This window comes from Lissotriton vulgaris, chromosome 1_2 (assembly GCF_964263255.1).
Source record: "Lissotriton vulgaris chromosome 1_2, aLisVul1.2, whole genome shotgun sequence".
In the NCBI taxonomy this organism is placed as follows: domain Eukaryota; kingdom Metazoa; phylum Chordata; class Amphibia; order Caudata; family Salamandridae; genus Lissotriton; species Lissotriton vulgaris.
In genome coordinates this window covers 282310888-282333546 of record NC_141686.1, presented here as the reverse complement: position 1 = coordinate 282333546, position 22659 = coordinate 282310888, and the positions used below count along the sequence as shown (strand labels likewise).

General features: G+C 47.7%; 1 protein-coding gene across 7 annotated transcripts in view; it reads left to right on the top strand.

Annotated features, from left to right (window-relative positions):
- The window catches only part of SZT2 (SZT2 subunit of KICSTOR complex), a 1033029-nt gene that overhangs the window by 250907 nt on the left and 759463 nt on the right, over positions 1-22659 (top strand). The gene's annotated exons all lie outside the window — the stretch shown is intronic.

The window sequence follows — 22659 nt, the reverse complement described above, 5'->3', positions numbered from 1 at the left end:
GTCCTCCTCGCTCCGCCTCTTCAATGCTCGCTATGCCTCTCCTTCTTCCTCTTTTCTTAAGGCTGTAATGCAAAGAGGCTCGAGAATACTTCTGAGGGGGCAGATGGGCAACATGTGTGAGCGTGGTTGCTTTTGTGGCCGATCGGGGACGGGCAGAGATGGAAAAGGATTCTGTCTTTTCCTTACTGCCCAGAGAAGACACAGACCATGTCCTCTTCTTTTCTGTGCTGACAGCTGACCCCCCCTCCCCCCCTTTCCTATTATTCCCTCTCTTTCTGTCTTGCTCCTCACTTTCTGAAAACCGTTACTTGAAAAAAGCGTCCACAACCTCTCTTTCCTTCTTTCATTTAGTTGCTTCCCTGTGAAATGGATCCAAAAAAGAAAAACACTCTTGTGGGAAATGCCCTTTTTCTGACAGTTTTCTATTCCAAAGTGCAGCCTCGGGATGGAGAGAAATTAAAGGTTTTAAATTGGGAAAATAAATACATAACTAAATAAAGCAAGACAGAGTGGTTGCAAAGTGACCAGATTAGTTTGATTCACATCCAAACACATCAGCCTCACTTTACAGACTTTGCAGTGTAGCGCTACTTTTCTTTTTTCATCTTTCTTTGAACAGCATTGTTGTCAGTGGGGTAGTATGGTGTTTAGTGGGGGAGAGGATGTGCCACTATGGCCAGACCTCTCGAATTTGGAACCAGGGTGCCGGGTTCAGCCTTCATGATCAGTCCCCCAAACCACTCTCCTGAGGAGCATATTTCCATGCTAGACCATAGAAAGCCCCATTTGCTGATTTCTGAATAGTGAGTGAGATCGTTAAGGTAACCATGTTGTCACATGCTTTACTTAATCTTGCACTCCCTCTGAGTGTTTGCTTTTACTTACAGGAAAAACATGCATTGGTTCAGCCAATAGGTTTCGCCTTTAGGACCTTATAAGTGTTTGGACATGCAACAGTTGATGTTGATGCACCAAGGATATTGTGCTGCATTACTAAATTTTTATAAGGTCCCAAAAGCGAGACTTATTGGCTATGCCTATGCTTGTTGATTTTATCGCCCCTGTTATTGTGCCTTCAACTCTTTGTACCTCTCTCCCTGCTTGCTGGTTGCTCTAATCCTGGTTGTGTCCCCGCATTTTCCGCCTGCCGCTGCTGCCCCCATGGCCTCTCCCCCCCGCCAGTTTTGCCGCTCCCGCCTCTTAGCTGCGCTTCGCTCCCGCCTCTTAGCTGCGCTTCGCTCCCTCCCCTATTTAATGGCGGCCGGTGGTGTGCCGAAGGTGCTCCAAAGGTAAAGCCCGTCTGTGCCCGTCCGCAACCCCGACGCCGACCAGCACCAGGGACCTGGATCTCTGGCCTCCCACCGCTACGACAGAGCTGCTCTGCTAGCACTCGACACCGGAAGGAACAACAACTGTCAGATGTCCACGCCAAACTCCACTCATGGCCAATTCTCCTGCCGTCACTGCCGCCAAACCTTTACCACCCTCCACATGCCCACCATCCCCAAGCCGGACCCCTACAACACCAAAGCCCTGAAGTGTATCCTTCTCAAAAGACTTTGCCTGCACAGACACACCATAGAAATCTGTGACCTCCTCGACACCCTCTCGCCAGATGTCGCCTTCTTCACAGAAACTTAGACAAACGCTTCCTCCACCCGCCACTGCCATTCTTGACGGATACAAGACCCAGAGGTTGGACCACTCCAGACGCCCTGGAGGAGGACTCACCATTGCACACAAGAACTGCCTCCGACTCTCCACCTCCACCACGAGCGACTCCTTTTCGACCATCGAACACCTTCACTTCCAGATCCAGTCCTAGAAACACACTTCACGGCACACCCACCTACAGACCCCCGCACCCCGTTCGCCACTACCATTTCTAATCTCATCGCCCCTCATGCCAATTGCAGCCCCCTCATCTATTTTGACTTTATTTTGCACTCTTCCATCTTTCTGTATCTCCACATTGTTGACTTTCCTCCCCTCTTTCCAGCTTTATCCACCTCCGCGAACTACATACTCATCAGAGACCTGAACTTTCACCTTGATGACCCCAGCGACCCCCAAATCCGCCTTCTTCCGGGAAAACCTTGCCAATGTCGGACTGAAACAGCTCGTCACCACCCCGGCCCTCAATGCAGGACTCACCCTCGACCCCATGTTCGCAAGAGGGAACAACATCAGCTGCAGCCACACAACGCAACCCCCATGGATGGACCACCACTGCATACACTTACTCTTCAACAAACCCACGGCGTCCAACCCTACACCTTGCCATCCACAAAAAAACTGGAGCAAAGTCTCAGAGGAGCAGCTTATCGCCATCCTTAACCAGACCCCACAGGATACAGCGGCATGGATTAGCAAATTTAGCGGCACCAAAATGGAAATTTGCGGCACAAATCTGGAAATTTAGCGGCAATTTAGCGGCATTTTTTTGGCCATTTTTCCTACAACAAAGGGCTCAATAGCGTGGATAGTAAGTAGCTATCAAGCAGGTCATAGATCGGAGATTAGCAGAATGCCAAAAGGGTAAATAATGATAAGCCCTTAACAGTACAGTTAACATATCTCTCAATGCGCCTCCTGCAGAGAATTCCGGCCTGTAATTGCACCGCGTTGTACGTGTTATGGAAACTATTGAAGTCATGTTATTAACATGTAAAGAAAGTACTCGAACTTGCTTGCGAGCCAAAATCATTAGTCATGAACAATATTCTGAAGAGTATGGATTGGGTCCTTTCTCCCAAAAAAAGCCTTGATTCCAGCACAAAATAAATGTACATCTAATTAGTCCCAGTGGGATGCATTTGCATAAACAGTGGTTACCCTGGACATATGGCATAGCTCTGGCCCTCCAGCCCTACCTTGGTCACCCTCAAGCTAGTTAACGATGGCGCATAATTGCCTTCATAAGGTTCCTTTCCTTGTCGCGTGATTCCGACAGCGCTCTTTATTTGGCTTCCTATTACTGCACAATTGCAGTAGTCTCTGTCTAGTATTACAAGTGGAGAAGTGTGGCTCAGTGGTTAGAGGAGGCAGACCTGGAAGCAGAAGTCAGCCCGGGACCAGGGTTCAATTCCCTGCTCGGCCGGGTCTTGAGTCCTAAAAATGTCCATGGACTCGACAATTCTCGCTCCGGTGCCTACTCGATTCACAGGTTCACACTCTGCGACTCTGGGCAATAGCTTGCTTAATCTCCACAACGGCCCCTCGCGGCGGGATGCCTGGCTTTCACCTTGTGGATACCCTGCCGGGGTTATTTCACAGGGGAATACCAGGATGGGTTCCCTAAGCAAGCGCTTAGAAACCGCTCTGTGATTTGCGCTATATAAATTCCTGTACATTTACATTTACATTTACAAGTGAATTAGTCACAGCTAGCAATGTCAAACGCCTGTGTCAGTCTCCCATTCCTTAACTTTATGTTCACTAACTGACACATTTATTAAATATTTAGGTCTGTGGTATTGCTTTTTTATTAATAGGTACAGTCCAGAACGTTATGGTTTGGCATTAATATTTCCCATATATGTCTGAGAGCTCGGACCAGAAGGCATGCGTGTAGAGGTGTTCGTGTTTCCCCGTTTGTTGACAAAATAATGAATTGCATGTGCTTCAGGACATCCGTACTTGGATTTGTTCTTTTGAGCCGGAGGCGGCAGTCTTTCTCTGGTTCGATTCTCGTGCATGTTCAGGGGCCATGTATGTTGGACGATCACACGATCAGTGAACCTGGCTGCTGTTCTGTGTCTGATCCCTGACGCCGTTTTTTGGCAATAAACTATTGCTTTATAACAGGTGAACTTTCTGCATAAGTGGTCCTCGAGCAGAATCTCTTAGCCGACAAAAATACATACGAAATATGCGATAGCAGCTGCACAACTGCGACTAAAACACAGATAAATCAAAAGACCAACATTCGAAATAGTGCAACATTTTTTCTTAAATGGAATGCACCTATTGATTGTTTCAAAATGATGGAAACCATTGTCTTTATGCTAAAAATCAAATATGAAATAAAGTGCTCTTCTGTGTAATTTAAGACTGTGTTAGTCACAGAGAGTATGACGCATAACTGAGTGACTTCTATTAGCCTTACCCCCCAGGATATAGCAGCTTTTGTAAAAATGCCCCGCGATTTCTACAAAAGTGCCGATTTCGCGGGCACTTTTGTAAAAATCGCGGCATTTTTACAAAAGTGCCGATTTCGCTGCAAATCGCGAAATCCTGGAAGGTCTGCTTAACCACGACACCCCGACCAACGCCAACCTTGCAGCCAAAGAACTCCACAGATGGATCTCGAATTGCGCAGATAAGCTCGCACCCCTACGTCACCCACGAAGGCCACCTGGTTCACGGCTGACCACTAAAAATCCAGATGCACCTGCAGACGTCTCCAGAAGAACTGGAGAAACAGCAAAACGCCAGAAGACCGCACCGCCTACAAGAACGCGATGACAGAACACCACCAACGCATCAGATTCAAAACAAGATCCTCGCCAACTCCAGCAACTCCAAAAAACATCCAGCATCATCCAGGAATTCGCCACGCTCCCCAGCGAAGCCACGGACATTGCCCCATCCCTGGACCTTTGTAACAAGCTCGGCACCTACATTCACCTGAAAATCAAGAGCCTCTATGACAACTACAAAGACCAGACACCCGGTCCCGAAACCACCTCCCTCTCCAACAACGCCAGCCTGCTCACCATCTCCGCCTGGACCCCAGTCACAACCGAAGACACCATTTCGACCACGAAAGGCATCCAGTCTGAGGCCCCCATGGACCTTTGCCCACCACACATCTTCCACAGAGCCGCCACCGCTCCAGAACTGCGATGCACTATCAACGCCACCGTTAAGACTGGCATCTGTCCCGATGATTGGAAATGCGCAGAAGTCCGATCTCGGCTCAAGAAGCCCACAGCAGATCCCACGGATCTCAATAACTATCACCCCCTCTCCCTCCTCCCCTTCAAGTCCAAAGTCACAGAGAAGACATCAATGCAAAACTAACAAAATTCATCGAAGAAAACTCCATCCTCTACCCCTCCCAAACTGGATTCCACAGCAACCATAGCACCGAGACCGCCCTACTCGTTGCCACATCCGAACCCTCCTAGACCAAGGACACACCGCTACCCTGATCCTACTCGACCTCTCAGCAGCTTTCGACACCGTCTCCCACTGCACACTCACCTCCAGACTCCACAACACAGGCATACACGGAACAGACCTCGACTGGATCAGATTGTTCCTCATCGGCAGAACCCAAAGAATCAGACTACCACCCTTCCTCTCCGAACACATGGAAACCAAGTGCCCCACGCTCTTTAACATCAACATGTCCTCCCTCACCGCCATTGCCGGACAGCACGGACACAGCATAGTATCCTACGCATACGAAACCCAGCTCATCCTCTCCCTCACCAAGGACCCCATCACCACCAGAATCCTCTTCCAGGAAGAAATGAATGATTTTGCTTCCTGTATGTGCAGTTGCTGCCTGAAGCTCAACTCTGAGAAGACCGAAGTCCTCGTCCTTCGGACCCTCCCCCATCTCCTGGTGGCCCACTGCCCTCGGCAGCCCTCCTCACCCCATGTACCATGCCCGGAACCTCAGCATCATACTCGACTACTCCCTCTCCGTGACCCGACAGGACAACGCTGTCACCTCCAGCTGTTTCAACAAGCTCTGCATCCTCCGAAAGACCTTCAAAAGAATCCCCCTCCCCAAATCAATAAAGACCACCACCCACGCATTCATAACCAGCCGACTGAACTACGGAAACACCCTCTACGCCGGGATCAACAAGTCTCTGCTCTGCAAACTCCAGACCATACATAACCGCGCGATACAAAAGGGGATGATGGATGGAGCGTTTGAGCAAATCAAACACTCACCCCCAGTCAACTGATCTGGGTTTAATCCATCACCATTCGTTAGCTCACTCAGCCATCCCAGTTCAGACATGGCCATATGCAAATCAGTCTGAACCTGTGCCTCATGGGAACAGTCCAGCCCGAACTGCCAAGCCATGTCTTCCCTGGACCGGAAATAAGCATCCTGGGACCGGTTTCGGATTCATAATCCTCATCAGCCAGGCTATCTTGAATCCAGTGGCCAAGTGAGCAAGAGACTCACGTCTGAGCATACCCTGCCAACTTAGGGCGAACAAAGCGATACAAAAGGGGATGATGGCCAGAGCGTTTGAGCAAATCAAACACTCACCCCCAGTCAACTGATCTGGGTTTGATCCATCACCATTCTTTAGCTCACTCAGCCACCCCAGTTCAGATATGGCCATATGCAAATCAGTCTGACCCTGTGCCTCATAACACCGCAGCCGGACTCGTTCTCAACATCCTACGCCACGAACACAACACCTACGAGACCTCCACTGGCTCCCTGTCTAGAAGAGTTACTTTCAAGATACTCATCCACGCCTACAAATGACACACCAGACCCCAAAATCTCAACGAAAGAATCTCCTTCCACCTACTCAAGAGACACCTATGATTCGCCGACCTCTCGCTAGCTGAAACCCCATGCATCCACAGAACAAGAGCAGGTGGAAGGGCCTTCTCCTACATCGCGTACAAGACCTGGAACGAGCTCCCGATCAACATCACACGCCCCCTCCCTGAACACCTTCAGGATGACACTCAAGACCTGGCTTTACAACTGAACGGAACTGCTTAACCACCCCCAGCGCCTTGGGACCCTTACGGGTGAGTAGTGCGCTTACAATCCCCCTCATTTATTCATTCCTCTAAGGCCTGTGGATATCTACCATACGATTCTGATGTCTCTCCCTTAAGCATGGATCCAATGTGCAAGTCCTATGCCAGCTTGGTCTCATGGTCCCATACATCAGTTTTGTGCCACACTCCAGATGGCGATGAAATCCCTTCAGTCGTGCCTGAGTTTCCAACACTAGAGGAGCTTCCTGTAGCGAGGAGTTAAGAATCCTATCGAAGTTGAAATGGAAATGTAACTTTCTCGCCTTGCCTTTTTTTGGCCCCCGCTTGACAGATCTGTACGAAAATTTCCATGCCGAACCGAAAGTGTATGAATGTTAATGGAAAGGTTTGTGCATATTTGTCGAACTGAGCTGATGTTATTAATAAAATGAATAAAGATTTGATGGGGGGGAAGCACCTCATTCACCCGCCCCTTAATGTATCATTCTGATTTTGTTTATATATGCATACTGTCTATCAATATGAGATTGAGCGGTGGATTGAGTTTTTTATTCTGATTTTAGCTCCCACAGGAATTTTCATTCATGATTACAGCCGAAACCACTGAATGCCTTTCCACTAACCTTGGCATGAAAGTAAAACTTTACTCCCAAAATGTTCTTTTGTTGCTCTGGGGTGAAGCTGTTCCGTAGTTTTTGCGATATAAGTGTTATAAAATTTGTAGAGTAGGCTTTAAATGGTTGACACATTTGTCTATCTCTGCTGCCCTGCAAATGCTCTGCTATTCCAACAATTAAAAAGGATAACCCCAAATGGATTCAGTGGGACGAGGAGGCATTCTCTCCCATCGGCCCTTTGAGATCTGTTCAGAGAGCTCTTATTGGCTTCTGCAAGAGAACAATTTCTGTTGCTGAAGCAATTTCAGAAAGCAAGTCAAGCTCCCCACGGCCTGCAGAAAAAACATTAGAAGGCCATCAAAGGGGCAGTGTAGGGCCTAATTAAAGTGTCCCTTACAATGTCTATATCTTGTGGAAAATGAACTAAAACCATTTCAGAAGAGTCTAGGGAACCATGGTACCATTATTTGAAACCATGAACCTCAGACACCTAAAATGTCCACCGGGGTCTGTAGTAATAAAAAAGGTACTGCAGACCCCCGCTGACACACGAGTTATTGCAAATCTTTTTTTTGTTTTTAAACTAGCCTACCAGCCTTCCCAAAGGACAAGATGTGTTTTTCAAGCCCTATGTGCTGATGGGGTTGGAGGCCCAAAGTGTGTTGGGTGCACCCAAACCTGTGCACGGTCAAGGACACATTGGAGGTTGGCTGCTTGCACCATGTTGATCACCCGTGGCAGATTGGGTGCATGGCTTGACCAGAAGCCAGACCTAGTGGAGAACTACCACTGGCCAGGGCAGAAGGCTGTGTGGTGCAGGTGTTCGCTGCTCGAGGTTGGTTGGGTGTGGGCCTGGCAGCAGGAAAGGCTGGTTGGGTTAAGGGTCCAACTGTATCATTAAAAACAAATCTTGAAATTCACAGGTAGTTAAACGCTGACTTATAGTTCAGGGTCAAATAGGCCAAACCACAGAAATTCTCAAGTCATGGTTAGAAACACACAACATATGCCATCATTCGCACAATGCGCAGTGCTGAAATCACCAGTTTGCAAATAATACAGAAACACAAAAAAAGGTATGAAGAGAACAGAGTGACAGATGGTGAGTTCTTTTGCGTGTGTTGCTAACGAAAACCAGTGATATACAAAACATATTACACTCGGCCGATTTGCATGCATGGTATATGCTGTGCTGTTTCACCATGGTCAGTCATTACGAAGGCATATAATAACCAGAGCATCAAGGGTTAGATCTGCGTGGTGAAATATAATCCAAATAACTAACTGCTGTCAGTATTTGAAGATCTTTTGTCAGTTGTTTTGTCAACTGTTTCTAGATTGTAATGTGTCAGTCAGTAAGCATTGTTTTCTTAAACTATTTAAGCTGTAATGTGGTAATAACTTAGAATTTGATTAATACTCTTGTAGCAAATAACTTGTTTTCTGATGGAACCTACTAACTGCAGCTTTCTCACCTTTAGAATATCCCCTGGCACCAGACTTTATCTGGGGAGTTCTCAAAGCAGTGGTGCTGCACACTGGTAGATGGCGTTGTGTTGATCTGCAGTGACTTACTACTGCCCCGAGAAGTGACCGCGCGTAGCCGCATAAAAACGCTACCTCTGCGCACAGTCCAGTTCCCTCCATTCTGAGCCCTTCAAAGCAAATTTAGAGCTCTGCTTCAAACTTAGAAAGTCTTTCTTATGACTCCAAATCTTTTCCCAGTGTTCTAGGGAATGGTTTCCCCACCGAAAGGACTGTATTCCAACCATGATCAGACTGCAGGAAACAGATGTCAGTCATGGACCCGCACAGGATGTGTCTGTTACTTGAACTCTGGACATTACTTCAAGTCATACGACATGAGTGCTCTTCTGCGGCTCAAAGCAATCTGTGACCAATAGGCAAACCTAAAGTTGCCCAGCACAAGAGGAGGTCCGGTTATAGCACAGGTCCCACTCCTGCTCCAAGTGGTGGAGCCGGTCCCAAGGCCACTTCCTTGAGAAATCTACTTCTAGATAAAGGTCTTGTCGGCAGGTCTAAATCAGAGTCTAGACATAAGGAAAGAAGGCCAGAGAGAACTTGCCCCCATCCTGCCACTTGATGTCTCGCGAAGAAACAAGTGTGTCATGATAAATATCACACCCCTCTGATGTCTCCTGAGTCAGAACTGATCCTGCAGTTGGTCCCAGTGTGCTTTGAATTCCAATCCAATCCAATCCAATCCAAAAATTCTTTATTTCGGTCTTTATGACCATAAAAGATGCAATGCATAATACATTAAAACAGAAGTATTAAAAAAATGTGGTTATAAAAACACATTACATAAAATTCATTGCCAGGTCATTCCAAACATGATGAAGGATAAGAAAAACTGTTCTTAGATAGGAAACATTTCATAACATCCCCAGTCCATAGTTGGCCCTGCAACAAATAACAGCCTTCAAAAATGGACATGCTTGCAGATCTTTGCTGCAATCAGTTCTGGCTCCCTCTGGTGCACCGACAAGTACCATGGAACCACTGGCGTCTCCAGTCAGATTGCCACCAGCAGATCTGCAATTCTCCCCCCCACCTCCCCGACTCTGGTTGCCCCTCAATGCCGTCTGCACCTGGTGGGCCTGCTATCAGGTCTGTGCCCACTCTCCACTTCTACTTAGAGGCTGAAGTCTGGTTTTTTCCATTCTAGCGCCAATACTGACTCCACTGGCACTGATCGATAATCCGATCCTCAATTCGATATCGAACCCTGAAACGAAACCAGCGCAATCCAGGCCTATGTAGCGCTATGAAATTATGAGAGCAAAACCAGTGGTTATACTGCCAGTTTCCAATTGAGTACCCCTGCAGGGGTGCAGGAGGCACCCAATGTCTCTTAAGACACCCACATGATGGGGATGTGATCAGATTGCTCCCCATTTAATATATTGTTGACTTACAAAATGTCCGTGTAAAGTGAGCTAGATATATCTCCTGAAACAGAGCTAGAATAGCCACCTGGGCCACCAATGGAAGAAAGCACATAATTTGCAGTGGTGATTCGGAGGGCAGCTGAAGTACTAGAATTGCAGTTGCGCACTCTAGAGGCAAAAACAGAAGTATTGACTGACATTAGTCAGCCATGGCTAGCTTTATGCAAGCCATTCCTGACATTTATTGAAGCCCTTACTTATGACTTTTTGGTTACATGGTCTATTCCGTGCTTATGTCTGCCAGCCAGTCAACCTGTGGCTAGGTGGCATAGACTGGAGAACGATGACTCTGACTTCCTAACCAAGCACCCTACACACATTGTCCAAGTCTCGACAAGTAAGGTTAATCCAAATTCTGATGCAGGAAGTCAAAGGGTGATATTTGACGGGTGCTGGACTTCGAAAGGGGAGAAGGATGCTAATCACTGCACTTTCTCATTCCGAAGGACAGAGGACCCAGGCCTGTTTTTAATCTCGGCCCGGAACATCTTTCTGAGGAGGGATAGGTTTGAAATGTTCACTCTGATCCTATCAGCTCTGGACGAAGGAGTCTTTGGACTTGCAGGTTGCTTATTTTCATATGCGCGTCAGGCAGTCTCACAGATGTTACCTTGCAGTTCAAGGTGGATCAGGAACATTTTCAATTTAACATGCTCCCTTTCAGCCTTACCTCACGTAAGTGATGACTGTCTTCTGAGGTCGAGAGCACATGTATTCTTGTTCCTCATGACTAACTTCTAATGGCAGGGTCATTGCAGTCATTTGTAAATGTCTCTGGACAGCAGCTGAATTTGTGACATCATCGAGTTTCACTACCAATGAGCTGCAATCCCACCTATGCCCCCTCAAAAACTTCAGTTCATTTGGGCAGTTCCGGACACTGTGTCATTCAGAGGCTTTCATCCACCACAGCGATTTCTCGACTTTCAGGATAATATCCCAATGATTTGTGATAAGACTATGGTCTCAATGAGGATGCTCTTTGCTTTCAGGTTTCGCAGACGCGCTTTGGCTGACAAACGGTGATTGATGAGCTAATGCCGAGTGCCTGGGAAAGGACTCCTATCAAGAGTGCTTATCCTATTTAAATTGTAGAGTTTAGCTTTTAAACTGCAGAAGGAGAGCGCCTGGGAAAGGGCTCACAATTCTTTTAGTTCTACTGTCCCACAGCTTTTAATCTTGCCGTATTTGCACAAAGTATTTTAAACTTCCTCACTTATTCAATTTAACTCACCTCCTGCACCTTGAAATCTGCGTCCTCCCCGGTCCAGCACGTATGGTTCCATTTGTTTGGAGGGAGGCGCCACAGACCACAGACCGGAAGTGAGGCTCGACCACTTCCCACTCTTTCCTGACAGGAGGTTAGCAGTCTAGCTGACCTCAGTATAAAAATCACATGCCTGGACAGACACGCATCGGACGCGCTAGGACGTCACCAGGAGTCCTGGCGACGTCCTGGCGGTTTTGCCCAAACTCAGACCAAGAAGGTGAGAGAGAACTCTTCACACCTATTCTAGCAGAAAGAAGTAATGGGACCGTTTTCAATCAACAGCTTTAAATTCCAAAGCATACTAGCCCAACCTCAGAGAACCAACACCGTAATTAAGCAGGACATTAGATCTGAGCACCATTGCACAGATAGTATGTATCCTTTTAGGTCAAATAATAGTGAAGGCTGGAACTGCTTTCTGGAAAACGTACGGTCTCTACCAAAGCATGCATTTAACATATTGGACCTGCTGTCCTCCACTAACCCTCATATAGGGTTCCCAACAGAAGCCTGGACCAAACCTCATTCCAACCCAGCCAATACAGAAGCACTCCCTGACGGCTATTACATACAAAAACTAGACAGACCATACAGTACATGAGGAGGCATAGCCATAATATATAAAGACCCCATCATATTCTCCATTCTAGACCAAGTAAGCAACCACCAGCTGGAAATTCTGTTCTTTAAAATGAACTTACACCACAGTCTTCGCTGGACAGGAGCTGTAGTATATCGCCCACTGGGACCACTAACCAGAACCACTACACAGCTTATGGAACTCATTGCGCCACACGTCTTATCTGCCAGGAATTTTCTACTTCTTGGAGACTTTAACATCCACAGCAAAATACTAGACAACCTAGAGGCTTCGTCTTTTTGACAGAACTGTCTGCCCTCAACCTAACCATAATAACTAAAGCCCCCACCCACCAAGCTGGTCCCACTCTGGATATAATACTAACTAATTCCCCCGATATATCCTACGTAGCGACTCTCCCCCTGACATGGTCAGACCACTGTATGGTAGAGTTCCGTATCAACTGCCCAGAAGCACAGCCTGCTCCCAAATGCTGTCCAAATAAAAATTACAGACACTGGCACAAAATAACAGCACACTTTGAAGCCACCTCTTGCCCACCTCAACACTCAGAATCAGAAAACGTAGAAAAATGTCTAGCCTCCTTCAATGCCAGCATACTTTCAACCCTAGACAGCTTAGCCCCACTGAAACATTGCCCCACGAACACAAAATTACGCCAGGCACCGTGGTACTCTACCACCCTGCTGCTAGAAAAAGGTATATGTTAAAACTCGAACGCCAGTGGCGGCGCTCACAGGACCTGACAGATAAAGAAAAATGTAAGCATGCTTTAACGCACTACACCGTAATTTAAAAAACTCTAGGAAAACTGACATTGCAACCACACTTGAACAATCAGGGAGCTATCAGAAAATTCTCTATCAGATCCTAAAAAGATTCACAAGCCCTTAGGCCTGCAACATTGTATCGGCCCCATCCCAAACACTGTGCGACAACATAGCTAGCCATCTAACTCCCAAAATTGATACGATCTATAATAAAATCACCTCTATGAAAGATTCTGAAACTAATCCTGAATTTGATCTCCCACCTATCCTGCCCATCTCTCGTATGTTAGAGAACTTCCCATTACTCACTACAGAAGGGACAGAAGCAATACTAAGGTGCGCAAAATGAGGATCCCCACTTGACCCCATACCTGTGAAAATAGCTGCTACTCTGGCCAAACAATTAGCCAACCCCATCTGCTCTACTCTAAACAGTTCGCTGCAGGAAGGGGTCCTCCCCCTGGATTGGAAAGCTGCGCAGATCCTTCCGATTGGAAAGAATCCTAAAATTTCCTCAGAAGACGTAACCAACTATCGCCCCATTTCTCTTCTTCCCCTTCACACTAAATTTTGGAAAAAAACAAATTAATAAACACCTCTCAGACTTGACTGAATCCACGAACTGCCTAGACCCCTCACAATCTGGATTCCATCCCAGAATCCGCAATGGTGGCAGTCACGGACAACATCAGGATGCTGCTGGATAAGGGTCAAGCGGTGCTATTGGTGCTGCTTGACCTTTCCGCAGCATTCAACACCATCTCCCACCAAACTCTACTCAGAAGACTGGGAGACATAGGCATCACAGGAAATGCAGTAAAGTGGTTGTCCAACTTTCTGTCTGACAGAACACAGACAGTCAACCTAGGCCCATTCCATTCACAGACAACCAAGGTGACCAAGGGAGTACCGCAGGGCTCATGCCTGAGCCCCACCTTGTTTAACATTTACGTTACTCCATTGGCGAGACTGTTGAGGAAACTGGGATTCATCCCCATATCCTACGCTGATGACACCCAACTACTCCTCTTATTTGACAAATCCAACTCCAATATTCAGAACACCTTCGCTGAAGGAATGAAGGCCGGAGTGGATGAAAGTCAATTTTCTACAACTCAATACAGCAAAGTCAGAGGTAATGCTATTTGGTGAAGCCACCGTGAAATGGTCTCCGAGCTGGTGGCCAGAGAAATTAGTTCCTACCCCATGCCGCAAACAGGTGGTAAAAAACCTTGGAGTTCGATTGGACCACAAACTCACGCTGGGAGACCATGCGTCTTCCACAGTTGGAGCCTGCTTTCATAGCCTCAGCATGCTGAGAAGAGTCTTCCCTCCCTGCCATTATTTACCAGGAAAACCTTGATCCAGGCGCTAATCCTGAGTCGCCTGGAATACTGTAACGCGCGACTGATTTCAGCTAATAAAAGTGCCATAAACAGACTCCAAGTGGTCCAGAACACCGCGGCCCGACTGGTGACCAAAAATTACCCCCCCCCCCCCAAGGAAAAGGATCAAATTTAAGATCTGCTGTATGGCATACAAAGCCGTAAACAGAGTAGGTCCCAGCTACCTAAATGATACATTTGTTAACTATGTTCTCTCCTGACCCCTCCGCTCCAGAGCCAAAGCCCTGCTCCAAGTCCTGCGCTTCCAGAAAATGCACCATAGTGGTAAGGCCTTCTACCATCTGGCCCCACACTACTGGAACGAACTCCCCTTGAACCTGCGCCAATGCACGGACTACCTAGCGTTCAGAAAACTGCTGAAAACATAATTGCTCTAATCATCCTTCATCAGCTTCTTAGGTGGTCCTAGCGCAGAGATACCCTTATGTGGTAATTCGGGCGCTCTATACGCAATTTAATAGAAATAGGTTTCGTGCATTCTTCTCATCCCAAACGCCAGGTGGCACTTTCCGACTCCATGCAGCTTACGCAGGAGACTGCTCTGGATCTTTTGTGGTGGCAAACAAATACCAACTTGACCTGTGGCAGGGCACAATCTCGCCCCCACCGAGAGTTCACTGAGGTGACCGACTTCTCACAGGTGGGGGAAGGGGCCACTACCGTTTGGGGAGGTGGAGATCGGAGGCCTGTGTCATCGACGGAGAGCTGGCTTTATATCCATCTTCTGGAGCTTCGGGCAGTCTGGCCTTGAAAGCTTTTCTTCTAACCATCAAAGGGAAGCTGGTTGAGGTCCTCACGGACAACACTACCCCATCTGGTACTGAAACAAGCAGAATGAAGTGGGGTCTTAAATCCTGTGTCAGGAGGCACTACACCTCTAGAGGTGTGTGGACCAGCACAGCATCTTCCTGGTTGCCAACCACCTGGCTTGTGGTTGGCCTAAATTTCAGAGCAGACAAACTGAGCAGGTTTCATGTGGCAGACCGCAAGTAGCTTCTTCATTCCAAAGTGGCACAGGGAGCCTTCAAGCTATGGATTATGCCCTCGATAGATCTATTCGCCACTACTGAGAGCATGCAGTGTCTGCAGTTCAGAATGCTGGAATCTAGTTGGAATAGAAGGAAGGGCTCCTCCTTTTCTTCTGATGGATACTTCTATCCACAGATTACTCAGCTTGTGAATAACCCCAGGTGCCAGACTGGATCCAGATATTTTTCTCATCCTCTCCTCTCCTGCTGGTAGTTGGCGTCACATAACTGCATCAGTTCTGTGGCGCCCCAGAAGGGACATCTTCATGCATTGGTCAGTTCATTTATTTTCACTCCGTTCAACTCTGATCTGAGCTTGCTCCCTCAATTCTGTCTCTTGACTGAATGTGTCCTAAAAGGCAAAGGTCCCTTGTCAAAAAGTTAAGAATTTCAACCATGCAAGGAATGACAGATGTCAGTGATGGAGTTCCACTAGGTCTGTCTCTGGTATCTGGACTGTTCACATGTCTCAAAATTGTTTGACTACTGCGCTCAGATGAATTCAAACACCATCCGAATGTGAGGCCAAAATTTGTTACAGAATACTACAGAAAAATGCAGAAGCTCTGATTGCTATCAGTCGAGGACGCAGTGCATTTTTGCTCCAAAGGTCGTTCTTGTGGAATGTTGTCATCCCACTACAAATCGTGAGTTAAGTCAAAGTTGAATAAGAAACCCAAGAAGTTAAAGTGCGACTCACCACCTCCCCTAACTCTAGTCAAGAGACGTCATGCAGACATCAGGGTAGGTCACTTTCCCGATCTCCCGCCACAGACCCGATTCCCCAGCTAGTCCTGATTCTGCCCAAATTTCTTGGGCTGTTGTCAAAATCAGTACAGATGCAAGATTTTGAAGACGCTATGTTGTATATTTTTCATACCTTTTTGGATCTCTCTGGCGTACCAAAGATCCAAGGAGACAGCCAGTTGGATTACCCCTAGCGGATTCATTCCACAACCTTTTTCAGACCCTTGATTCCACGATGATGAGTCTCAACTTTGCAATGAGCTAACCTTGTTTAGGGACTTCCAAGAGGCCAGTGGGTTCAACATATCCCTTGACACGGGGCGTCAGTGCTCCACCTGGCCAATCCATGGATGAATCTGCATCCTTTGCCACTGGGATCAGGAGGGTTGCAGAAAAGCTTGACCTCCAGCTACCTTCAAGACCAATATCCTCATTGGTCCTGCAGCCATGGCAGACCTCCTCAGTCTCTCCTCCCCTTTAACAAAGTCCTCATGGACGCCTTACCTTAATTGGGCTAAACCATGGTCTTGCTCCCCTGTGAGCAGGCAGAATGCTAGGAGGAACAGACCACCTTCTGGGGGACTCCTCTTTCCTCTAGCCTCGAACACCAGCAAGTCTTGTTTTTCTTCACTAGCAGGTTGAACCCTAATTCCTTCCCAACTACACTTCCAGATCCAAATATCCAAATGCATGAAGGCCCTTTGGGAAATGGGTGTTCTCCTCTGCCAGCCTCGTCCTCAGATCTGTGAACTCAAGTTGCCTCCTCGGGTGTTACTCGGGTGCGTTGTGGCACATGGTGAGTGAATCTAAGCTGCGGTCCCTGATGATCTCCAAATCAATCTGCAGCAGATCATGAAAGATGGCTACTAAGTACATAATTATATCAGGCCTGGCCATTACCAACTGTTTGGGTAGGGCAGTTGGTACCAGCGCAGTGGTTCTTCTTCATGCATGAATCAGATCCACGGGCTTCTCCAGTGATGTCGAAGAATCACTTATGGACATGCCATTTTTCGGAGACAAGGCAGATTTGGCCCTGAAGTAATTTAAAGAGAGTATGGATAGAGTGCCCCCTCCCCGTTCAGCACCTGTACAGCAGTTTCCCCAACAATATCTCTTTTTTTTTAGAGGCTTCGGAAGGGGCATCCAACAAAACCAATGATAAAGCCCTGCCTCTGGTAGAAGTTAAAGGTCTGGCAACAGCGTCCAGGCCTTCAGGGACAACGCACTACCAAATTAACGTTCCCAGCCACCACCACTTCAAACCTCTTTAGTTTTCCCTCAGCTGCACATTGTCAGTTGAAGGCCTGGTCAGTTATTTCCTCCATGGGTGGTAAAGCATCCCATCGGACAGATGGGTGTTTCAAATCAAGCAGGATGGTTATGCCCTACACTTCTATCTATCCCTCCAAAGATGCCACGTACATCAAAACCGCTTCTGGAAGACCACTCGTCCAAACTACGCAAGGAATGTCTCTTGGACAAGTAAACCACAGAAAGGGTGCCATTGTCAGAAATCCGGACTGATTGCTACTTCTATTAGTCTCTGGTACCCAAAAGGACGAAGGACTTCATCCTATTTTAGATCACCACCATTTGAACTTCTACCTCAAAAAGGACAAGTTCAAGATGCTGACTCATTATCTTACCTGGATCTAGACTATTGGTTGGTAGGATTGGATTTGCAGGGTGCCTTTATTCTCATGATCTTTTTGCAGTCCAGCAGGCGTTCGCTACAATTTAAGTTTTTAATGCTCCTCTTTCACCTCACCGGCACCCCTCAGGTGTTCACAAACATCATGGGGGTTGTTATGCACATTTTTCGGAGGTTGGGAATACCACTCTTCACATACCTCAGCGACTGGATGCTGAAGGATTGCTCGCCTGAATCAGTCGTGAACCACCTCCAGACTGCGGCCCACCCGTTAACATCCTTGGGTTTCCCCATCAGTAGGCCAAAGTCACACCTGACTCCTTCACAGAGGCTCCTGTTTTTTGAAGCCATCCTGGATGGCGTACTATTCTTTGTCTTACCTCTGAATCACAAAGTCCAGGACATTTGATCTATGATCCTGATATTTCAACCTTTGACCTGGTCTCAATGAGAGAGGCTCTGAGACTTATTGGTCTCCTGCATCCTGCTCATTGACCACACCAGGTGCACATGCAGGCTTGCAGTGGTATCTGAAGTCTTTAGGGAGCTCACCACCAGAGAATCTGTGTTAGATTACTCCCAGGTGTAGTAGGAGACTTCAAACGACCGCCAGTGGTAACTGCTGGGCCACAATTGAACCAGTACTAATGGTCATGACTGATGCACCGTTGGTGGGTTAGGGAGGTGTAACGACCGGATTTTCGGACCAGATGGAATCAGCTCCTAGGAGCCCCTCTAACCCAGGCGGAACGTACTCACTTCCCTCCTTAGAACGTATTTACAATGGGTATAGATATATGTATGTACATCTCGTACCGAAGGATGGGGAAAATAGCAATAAACATGCATAGGTTTTTCTACAATATCCTATTCATACCAACTAGTCTCACGGCCACTTAGGCCCAGACTAATCTACCCTAGGGCAGGTCTGATTATGTACCATTACACACTGATCACTCTCAGTGCTCACTCGACACGCAATCCGGCGTGTCTACACACGGGCCTGCAGTCCCAGTGCTCTCTCTCTCATCCGGTCCACAATCTGGCGGACCTACACACGGTGTCCTCCCGGTGCTCTCACTCACTTCCAACACGATCCACAATCCGGCGGATCTACACACCATGTCCTCCCGGTGCTCTCATTAACGCCGCGTACCAATGACGATCACTTTCCTATGAACACCTATGGAAGAAGTCTCTCATTGTCTACTCAGGATAATACTACAATAATAAAAGTTAGTGCGGCTTTCCAAATTGAAATATGTACCTTCTGCTCTTGGCATCAAACGTTCCCCTTCTCCCTCATTGCTCAGTCACCTCTTACCTGACCGGGATTCACATCCGTTCATGCAAACAATGTCTGACTAGAAGACCAGGTTACCCTGATTGAACAAGAATACAAGGCATATGTCGGTTCACTAAGAACTGGGGTATTTTATTACAATGATTATAAACACAATACTATACGATAATATATATATATTCTGCAAAGAAAAGTGAAAGGTTAGAATGTGCACACTATAGGGGAAAGGGCGGCGGTCACCTTATTAACGTGAAGTCTGGGTTCGGCAGTCATCTAGGTTCCCTTCTCGTCTCTGTGCCTTGGCTCATCTCGGAATCACACCTTAGCAGTCACGAGTACACGTCTGCACCGCTATGCTCGATCTCCTCTGCTTCCCTCCAAGTCACTGGAACCTCTCTCGTTATTAGCTGCTGTCTCTCTCTGTCTCTGATCGCTCTGCGCTACTTCTCCTTCAGTCTTTCTCAGAGAGTCTCAGTTTCATGATCTGTCTCAGACTTCAAAATGGCGACTGTCTGCCTGGAAATAATTAATTACAAAAAACAATTTGATGGACAGAATATAGATCAATGTCTTACATTCACCCCAGTACAAGGATCTGGGCCTAAATCCATCGTTTTTTGCACTCCACACCACCCTGGGTTAGATAATGGCTTTATGCAAATCAGCTCTGACCCTGTGCCCCATGGGAACAGTCCAGTCCGAACTACACAGCCATATCTTTCCCAGACCGGAATCAAGCATCCGAGGACCGGACCGGTTTCGAGGTAACACCTCATCAGCCCGGCTAGCTTGACTCCAGTGGTGTGGAGGCTCTGGGACCCACGTCTGAGCTACCCCAGTACACTCAGGGAGAAAATTACAAAAAACAATTTGATGGACAGAATGTAGATCAATGTCTTACATTCACCCCAGTACAAGGATCTGGGCCTAAATCCATCGTTTTTTGCACTCCATACCACCCTGGGTTAGATAATGGCTTTATGCAAATCAGCTCTGACCCTGTGCTCCATGGGAACAGTCCAGTCCGAACTACACAGCCATATCTTTCCAGACCGGAATCAAGCATCCGAGGACCGGACCGGTTTCAAGGTAGCACCTCTCATCAGCCCGGCTAACTTGACTCCAGTGGTGTGGAGGCTCTGGGACCCACGTCTGAGCTACCCCAGTACACTCAGGGAGAAAATGACAAAAAACAATTTGATGGACAGAATGTAGATCAGTGTCTTACATTCACCCCAGTAAGAGGATCTGGGCCTAAATCCATCGTTTTTTGCACTCCACACCACCCTGGGTTAGATAATGGCTTTATGCAAATCAGCTCTGACCCTGTGCCCCATGGGAACAGTCCAGTCCGAACTACACAGCCATATCTTTCCCAGACCGGAATCAAGCATCCGAGGACCGGACCGGTTTCGAGGTAACACCTCTCATCAGCCCGGCTAGCTTGACTCCAGTGGTGTGGAGGCTCTGGGACCCACGTCTGAGCTACCCAAGTACACTCAGGGAGAAAATTACAAAAAACAATTTGATGGACAGAATGTAGATCAGTGTCTTACATTCACCCCAGTACAAGGATCTGGGCCTAAATCCATCGTTTTATGCACTCCACACCACCCTGGGTTAGATAATGGCTTTATGCAAATCAGCTCTGACCCTGTGCCCCATGGGAACAGTCCAGTCCGAACTACACAGCCATATCTTTCCCAGACCGGAATCAAGCATCCCAGGACCGGACCGGTTTCGAGGTAACACCTCTCATCAGCCCGGCTAGCTTGACTCCAGTGGTGTGGAGGCTCTGGGACCCACGTCTGAGCTACCCCAGTACACTCAGGGAGAAAATTACAAAAAACAATTTGATTGACAGAATGTAGATCAATGTCTTACATTCACCCCAGTACAAGGATCTGGGCCTAAATCCATCGTTTTTTGCACTCCACACCACCCTGGGTTAGATAATGGCTTTATGCAAATCAGCTCTAACCCTGTGCCCCATGGGAACAGTCCAATCCGAACTACACAGCCATATCTTTCCCAGACCGGAATCAAGCATCAGAGGACCGGACCGGTTTCGAGGTAACACCTCTCATCAGCCCGGCTAGCTTGACTCCAGTGGTGTGGAGGCTCTCGGACCCACGTCTGAGCTACCCCAGTACACTCAGGGAGAAAATTACAAAAAACAATTTGATGGACAGAATGTAGATCAATGTCTTGCATTCACCCCAGTACAAGGATCTGGGCCTAAATCCATTGTTTTTTGCACTCCACACCACCCTGGGTTAGATAATGGCTTTATGCAAATCAGCTCTGACCCTGTGCCCCATGGGAACAGTCCAGTCCGAACTACACAGCCATATCTTTCCCAGACGGGAATCAAGCATCCGAGGACCGGACCGGTTTCGAGGTAACACCTCATCAGCCCGGCTAGCTTGACTCCAGTGGTGTGGAGGCTCTGGGACCCACGTCTGAGCTACCCCAGTACACTCAGGGAGAAAATTACAAAAAACAATTTGATGGACAGAATGTAGATCAGTGTCTTACATTCACCCCAGTACAAGGATCTGGGCCTAAATCCATCGTTTTTTGCACTCCACACCACCCTGGGTTAGATAATGGCTTTATGCAAATCAGCTCTGACCCTGTGCCCCATGGGAACAGTCCAGTCTGAACTACACAGCCATATCTTTCCCAGACCGGAATCAAGCATCCCAGGACCGGACCGGTTTCGAGGTAACACCTCTCATCAGCCCGGCTAGCTTGACTCCAGTGGTGTGGAGGCTCTGGGACCCACGTCTGAGCTACCCCAGTACACTCAGGGAGAAAATTACAAAAAACAATTTGATGGACAGAATGTAGATCAATGTCTTACATTCACCCCAGTACAAGGATCTGGGCCTAAATCCATCGTTTTTTGCACTCCACACCACCCTGGGTTAGATAATGGCTTTATGCAAATCAGCTCTGACCCTGTGCCCCATGGGAACAGTCCAGTCCGAACTACACAGCCATATCTTTCCCAGACCGGAATCAAGCATCCGAGGACCTGACCGGTTTCGAGGTAACACCTCTCATCAGCCCGGCTAGCTTGACTCCAGTGGTGTGGAGGCTCTGGGACCTACGTCTGAGCTACCCCAGTACACTCAGGGAGCGCTGGGGATGCTCAGACATGGGTCCCAGGCACTCCACACCACTGGAGTCAAGCTAGCCGGGCTGATGAGAGGTGTTACCTCGAAACCGGTCCGGTCCTCGGATGCTTGATTCCGTTCTGGGAAGGACATGGCTTTTGTAGTTCGGACTGGACTGTTCCCATGAGGCACAGGGTCAGAGCTGATTTGCATATCGCCATTATCTAACCCAGGGTGGTGTGGAGTGCAAAAAAACGATGGATTTGGGCCCAGATCTTTGGACTGGGGTGAATGTGTGACATTGATCCACATTCTGTCCATCAATTGTTTTGTTTGGAAATAATTAATGGAATAGATGCTAACGGCTAGCTGCCGCCTACGGACTGACTGACTCACTGCCTAACACTTTCGCTAATATGGAAGCTTGTCCTTTCATGGAAAGTTACGGCCAGTAA